This window comes from Triticum dicoccoides, chromosome 4A, assembly GCF_002162155.2.
Source record: "Triticum dicoccoides isolate Atlit2015 ecotype Zavitan chromosome 4A, WEW_v2.0, whole genome shotgun sequence".
In the NCBI taxonomy this organism is placed as follows: Eukaryota; Viridiplantae; Streptophyta; class Magnoliopsida; order Poales; family Poaceae; genus Triticum; species Triticum dicoccoides.
Window position 1 is genome coordinate 422,062,234 of NC_041386.1, and position 7,358 is coordinate 422,069,591.

Sequence of the window (7,358 nt, forward strand, 5' to 3'; positions counted from 1 at the left end):
GAGCTCACACATCATTACATGCAGGTGATGATGAAGCCTTTGAAACCAGGTCAGGCACCACGAACCAAATTCCCCGTGAAGGAATTGTTGTACGTGCCCAGAACTGTCTATCGTATTCTTACGAGGACAATCAGTCCCATCAAAGGCCACGACTCATCTGATGAGGAAATTGTTGGCATCATGAAGAATCTGGTATTCAACATCGTTCATGGCATTCCTGTCAATTATCACGATTTCTTCATGAGGAATATGGCCAATGTTGCACTGTCTCCGTTTGAGCTGAAGCCTTATGCACCTTGGATTATGAGATTCCTCAGGACAAGGTCTTCACTCAACTACAAAGCTGATTTCCAGAATCACCTCAGCTACTTGCCCCCAATTGAAGTCCTCAAGCAGACACATTCCTCCGTTGATGGAAAGGGCAAGGCACCAGCTGTAATTGATGAAGGCATTCGTCCATTGGATGGTCAGTTTCGCAAAGCTGCATCTTATTCCACCAATGATGACTCTGCCACACATGACTCTGCCAATGCACCTAAGTCCACTCCTCAAGCCACTGCTCCGCGCGTGATGACTGACCGTGAACTTCTGCTTAGTCTTCACCAGAAGGTGGATCGAAATCACAAATGGGTTAAGCGTCAGTTTGGTTCACTTCTTCACAACATGACTGCCACACACAATGCAGTGAAGAAAAACCACGACTACCTCCATCAAGTCTTCGGTCGCACCTGGGCAATCCTGTCACATCTATATGGTGAAGAAGATCTGAAGAACATGGGTCTCAAAGAATATTTTGACTGGTCTGCACCTCCACCGAAGAAATTCAAGAAGGTCCAAGTTCCTTCTCTGGTGGCCAGCTCATTTTCTTCATCGCGCGACACTAATGAACATGAAGATTTGGACGACACTATGGCAGGCCCTACATCAACAAACGACCCCAACAACACTGGCGCTCCTTCATCAACATGATTATCTTCAGGGGCGTTAGTCCTCATTGTCGATCCTTTTGGTCATTCGATGACAAAGGGGGAGAAATATGAGTTAGTCTTCAAGCGGGTCTACTATATGGGCATTTTTTATTTGCTAAGTTACAACTCTCGTTCTTCTAAAACTTTATTGGATTGAGTTGTAATATTAAACCCGATGGTGCTCTGATACTTTTGATGCATTGTGCTCTGATACTTTTGATGCACTATTCTGCATGCTTATTCCTCGTTAATATTATTGTACGCATGCTGAATTTCATCATGCATTTCAAATTCTTCATATTATATGTTAAATGCGTGTATGAATTACAAGATATAGGGGGAGATCCCCGTGATTCAACTCTTCAATTGTGCATTGCTTCAAAGGCAAATTCCTCACTATGCACATCTTCAGGGGGAGTTCTTCTATATCTTGCAGTCAAATTCCTCAATATCAGTAGTTACACTTCATATGCTTATCCCCGTTGGAAACTTAACCTATATTGTCATCAATCACCAAAAAGGGGGAGATTGTAAGTGCATCTAGTGCCTCTTAGTGATTTTGGTGTATTGAACACTTATAGGTTAAGGGACTAATGCGTTTGCGAGTGTACACAGGTCTATAAGTCTATGAGGAGTTTGATATTTACAGGAAAAGTCAACCCCTAAAAATGAATATCTTCGACTGAAGATTTTGGTATTTCTGAAGACTTTCACGAAGACTTTGAAAGTGAAGAAATCGGTGTGTCCGTGAAGACTTGATATTCACGCGAGGAATATGAAGCTTGAAGACTTTCATTTTCATAGTTTTGTTTTTCTCTTTCTTGAGTCATAGGAAACACCGTACTGTTAAAGGGGGTCGAGGAAATACTAAGGAAAAATTTCCATGTGATGCTCAATTCAAAATCCTACACCTACCAATCCCTTCGAGTGAAGCCATTGGAAATCTCATACAGTTCAGTCAATTTCTTCAGTGACAGAGATGAAGTTCTTCTGGTCTCTGAGGAATTTGTCCTGACTGAGGAGTTAGGAATTCGCCAGTGCGGATTGCCTACACAATGAGGAACATGATAGCCCTGAGGATTTTGCTACTCAAAATTCCGACCGTTGCTGTGCTATGCGCCAGTTGTCCCAAAATATCTATCCACCTAACGGTCATATCATTGAAGGGCATTTATGTCTTATCATGTCGGGCTGCTCCCTAGGCTATAAATAGCCGCCCCCTACAACCACTAGCTGGTTGGCTGCTCCGAGAGAAACTGACACTTTTCATTTGAGAGCAACCCATCCTCTGAGGACTTTGAGCGAAAATCATCAAGTGAGGAAAAACCAAAACTCCAAAACCCAAACACCTACAAACCCCAAGTGATTGAGCATCACTGAAGAGATTGATCCTGAGTGGATCCGACGCTTGTTACCTTTGAAGACTGTGCTTCTTCCAGACAGTTAGGCGTCATGGTCTAGAGCATCCAAGAGGAATTGTGGATCGCCGAGTGACCAAGTTTGTGAAGGTTTGGAAGTCGCTTGAAGACTTACCACGAGTGATTGGACGAGTTCTATGTGACCTTAGTTCAAGGAGAATATGGTGAGGACTGGGTTTCTTGGACTAAGTGTCCTTGACTGGGTGTCCGGGACTGTGTGTCCTCGAGTTTAAATACTCAGCCGCTCCAACCAGACGTACAACTGAGACAGAAGTTGGAACTAGTCTACCAAATCATTGTCTTCACCAAGCTTACTGGTTCTATTTCCTCAACTCTTTCATTTCCTCATAACTATGCTGTGTGTTTGTTCATATATGTGTTTGAAGACTTTGACTAAAGACTTTCTCAATTTCCTTAGTTCAATTTCTTCAGTCTGTTTGTCTTCATCCTGTGTTATCCTGTGATTACGCTTCCTGTACTCTGTGCCTGTCTTCATTTCATCATGATGACTATGCTTGTATTATGTTATGTTTACTTTTGAGTACTTTTTCCGCTGCTAGTAGTTCTTCGCTAAGGAATTTCCTCACCGGCAAATTCCTCAGTGAAGAATTTCATAAAAATTGCCTATTCTCCCCCCTCTAGTCGATATAACGCACTTTCAGTCATCAGGCCGTCATGCTGACAGAACTCTCCCTCGTCCGCAATTGTATCAAGAGCTTGAGGGACGTCATCGAGCTAAACGTGTGCTGAACGCGGAGGTGCTGTACATTCGGTGCTTGGATCGGTTGGATCGCGAAGACATTCGACTACATCAACCGCGTTACTAAATGCTTCCTATTTTGGTCTACGAGGGTACGTGGACACACTCTCCCCGCTCGTTGCTATGCTTCTCCTAGATAGATCTTGCATGATCGTAGGAAAAATTTGAAATACTACGTTCCCCAACAGTAGGGCCTAATAGTGCACATGCAAGGTTGCTGAAGGGGTTTGCCCCTTGAGACTTCCATTGATGCTTCTTCGGTCTTGATTCTGGACCAGTATCCGGTTTTCCCGTGTGCAACATAAAGCAATAGTGGTGGGGTTGCTCCAGTAATGGCCCGTGAATGACTTCAACACACATGGTTGAAACTGCCAATTTACTCTTCCCACAGCACGCCCTTATCCTTAGCCATGTATGCAGCATGCACCACGTGGGGTAGGTAATGGAGGCACATGTCACGGGAAAGTATCTTGGGAAAGGGCCCGCCTGCCTTGAATTGGTGGAGGAGGACGGTGATCTCCCGTGGATGGAGCCACTGCCCTCCCCGCTCGGCCTATAAAAGGGGAGGAGCGGAGGAGGGCGGAGTCATCCATTTCCGTGGTCCTCCTCTCCTCATCTTCGATCTCTGCTGGTCATGCTTGAGAAGGAAGCCTGGGGCCAGCCCCCGGGCCCTTGTTCGAGGCATCCTCACGCTGGTGTCGATGCTTGGGGAGTGAGCCTGGTCCTTGGGCGGCGAATACTTTGTTCTCTCCAATGTTCGTCCGGGAGGAGGGGCTGGAGATCATTTGTAATCCCAGCATTGCCCCTCACGGAGGTCTTGAGGCTGATGTCGATGAGGAGCGCTCTGTCCAGCCCGTTGAGGCGATGGTAGCATTGCATGCCCGTTGTGGGTGATGCCGCTACCGTCTCTGTCCCTTCCCCCTTTTTTCCCTTTCTTCTCTTTGTTTGGGGGAAGGGCGACGGGCCTTGCTCATCACCTTGCGCAGCTCCTGGGGCACGCCACCTGCAGATCGCGGCAGACGACCGCTCTGCTGATCCCTTCGTCACCGCCCCTCCCCCAATTCTCCTTTTATTCTCCTTTCCCTCTTGCTTTGATTCCCTGGGAAAAGGAGCAGAGAAAGGAAAATATGAGTTTTTGGGTTTTTATCTCTTTTCAATCTTAAATCGTTTGGTACTTGCCAAATTTTAACTCAAATCATGTAATCTCTCGAGTCCATCTTTGTGTTCTGTAATGCTTGTACTTGTATTCACATATTAATGAAAGAGATAAACCTTGCCGAGAACTCGTGCATTTATACATCCATGCAGAGGTGGAGTGCCTCTTTATTGTAGTTAAACAAGTTTTCCCGACAGGATATCCTGCCGGCACCTTTTTCGTCTGTCGGAGAATCATATCTGTCGGGGAATAGACCGAGGCGCCAGCCCCCCGCTCACTCCCTTTCCATCAAGGGTCACTGTGACCATCCAGGCCGAAGCAGCGTTCGAGCCAAGGATGGTAGCACCCTAGTTTCAAGAGAGCGGCGAGGTTTCTCTATGCACAAATTATAGCTTACAGAACACTAACGGACAAGAGGCGAACTTATCTGTTTGGCTTGCCGGGGACCACGGTGTTGTGCAATCTTCTCGTCCCTTGTCAAAGTCAAGTTCACGGCAGGAACCCGCAACTCCATGTAGATGAGAATGAATGCAGGATGCAGTCCTATCTATATGCATATGCAAATGCTCATGAAATGTGTATGCAATGATCTGGATGTGCTTGTGCATGCATGCAATCTTAGTTGCCCCCCTACAACGCTTCTTTATTTTATCTCGCACGGGGTCATCGCCCCGGCTTGTACAGGGGGTTACATGCAACTTCAGCAAGGTCATGTACAATGGGTGGCTGCCGGGCTCCGCGCCTTACGGGTAGAACTTACGGAGATGCTGAATATTCTATGAGTTTTGCAACTATGTGCCATCTCCGGTCTCCAGACGGACTATGCCAGGTCTGGTGACTCGTACCACCCGGTAAGGGCCTTCCCACTTTGGTGATAACTTGTTTGTACCCTTGGCAGACTGAACGCGCCTAAGGACAAGGTAACCTTCCTCAAAATACTGAGCATGAACCCTGCAGCTATGATAGCGACGCATGTCTTGCTGGTAGCGTGCAGCATGCTTAGCAGCCATGAGACGGTTCTCCTCAAGTAGCACAACATCGTCACGCTGGTGCTGATCTTGTGCTACTTCATCGTAGGCAAGCACTCGAGGAGACCTGTAAATGAGTTCCGTGGGGATAACTGCTTCTGCCCCGTAGACCAGGGAGAAGGGAGTCTGCCCGGTAGCTCGATTAGGTGTCGTTCTGAGGGACCAGAGAACTACCAGCAGCTCCTCGATCCACCACCTGCCGTGCTTCTGTAGTGTATCAAAAGTTCTTGTCTTGAGTCCATGAAGCACTTCAGCATTCACCCTCTCAGCTTGTCCGTTGCTCCGGGGGTGTGCCACATAAGCGAATGAGATTTTGCATCCAAGGGTACAAACATATTGCATGAAGGCGTGGCTTGTGAACTGGGTGCCATTGTCTGTGATGATCCTTGCCGAAACTCCAAAACTACACACCAATTCTTTCATGAACTTGATAGCTGACTGAGCAGTCACCTTTCTCACAACATTCACTTCCGGCCACTTTGTAAACTTGTCAATGGCAACGAACAAGAATTCAAAGCCCCCGATTGCTCGGGGGAAGGGGCCGAGGATATCGAGCCCCCAGACCGAAAATGTCCATGATAGAGGGATTGTCTAAAGGGCTTGGGCAGGCAGGTGTGTTCCCTTGTAATGGAACTGACAGGTTCACATTTCGTGACGAGCTCACCTTCATCTTGGAGGGCTATGGGCCAATAGAATCCTTGTCGGAATGCTTTCCCAACTAATGCCCTTGATCCAATGTGTGAGCCGCACATTTCTGTGTGAATCTCAGCCAACAGTTCCTTTCCATCCTCCCGGCAAGCACACTTCAATTTCACACCGTTGGCCCTTCTTCTGTACAGAGTGTCATGGACAAACTGATACATACTGGCCCTCCGGACTACTCTTTCAGCTTCATCATGATTGTCAGGGAGTTCTTCGGTTTGGAGGAAGCGGACAATGTGCCTTGCCCAAGTGGGAGCCTAAGGCTCGGCAACGAGGACTAGCGGCACATCCTCGGCTGCAGGAGCACCAGCCTCGTTCGCGGGGTCCATAGGCCCGGCTGGAGGGGGTGGTCCGGCAGGCTGTGAGGAGTTGTTTCTGGCAGGGTCTCTGCCGGGGGCGCATGGCTCTGCTGGGATAGGCTTACCGTAGTCCATCTTTCTCCTTTTCTGGGTCATTGTGGCTGGTGATATGGAGGGTTGAGAGAGATGGAGAACAAAAGTTCCTGGTTCCACAGGAAGCTTCTTCGCAGCATACTTTAACAGGTGATCAGCTATGTTGTTTTCCGCATGGGGGGCATGCTCTGTTTGCAGCCCGTCAAAGTGCTCCTCCAATCTCCTTACTTCCTCAATGTATGCTTCCATCAATGGGCTTTGGTAATCCTTGTTGACTTGTCTCACCACAAGTTGTGAATCTCCTCAAATGATTAGCTTCTTAATTCCCAATTATGTTGCAATCCTGAGCCCGGCAAGGAGTCCTTCATATTCTGCTGTATTGTTGGTGGCTTCTTCCCGGGCAAAGTGCATCTGGACGACGTACTTCAAGTGCTCCCCAGAGGGGGCAACAAGAAGCATGCCAGCCCCTGCTCCTTGTAGGAAAAAAACACCATCAAAATACATAATCCATTCTTGGGGGGATTCCTTACTGGGGAGAGTTGTCTCTGTCCTTTCTTCATCAGGGGTTGGCGTCCATTCCGCAATAAACTCTGCCAATGCCCTGCTCTGAATGGTTGAAGTGCTCTCAAACTTCAAACCAAAGCTGGATAACTCCAAAGCCCATTCCACTATTCTGCTAGTTGCCTTAGGGTTTCGGAGTATCCTTTGCGACAGGAAATGAGTGACAACCATGATCTCATGGGCTTGGAAGTAGTGGCGCAGTTTCCTTGAGGCCATATTGAGACCAAAGATCAACTTTTGCATGCCAGAGTACCTCGATCTAGCCCCCAGTAATAAGGAGCTGACGAAGTACACTGGGCGCTGCACCACTTTCTTCCTTGCCGCGTCCTTAGGGTTTCTCTCGTTGTCGTGCTCACTGCTGTCCTGACCCCTT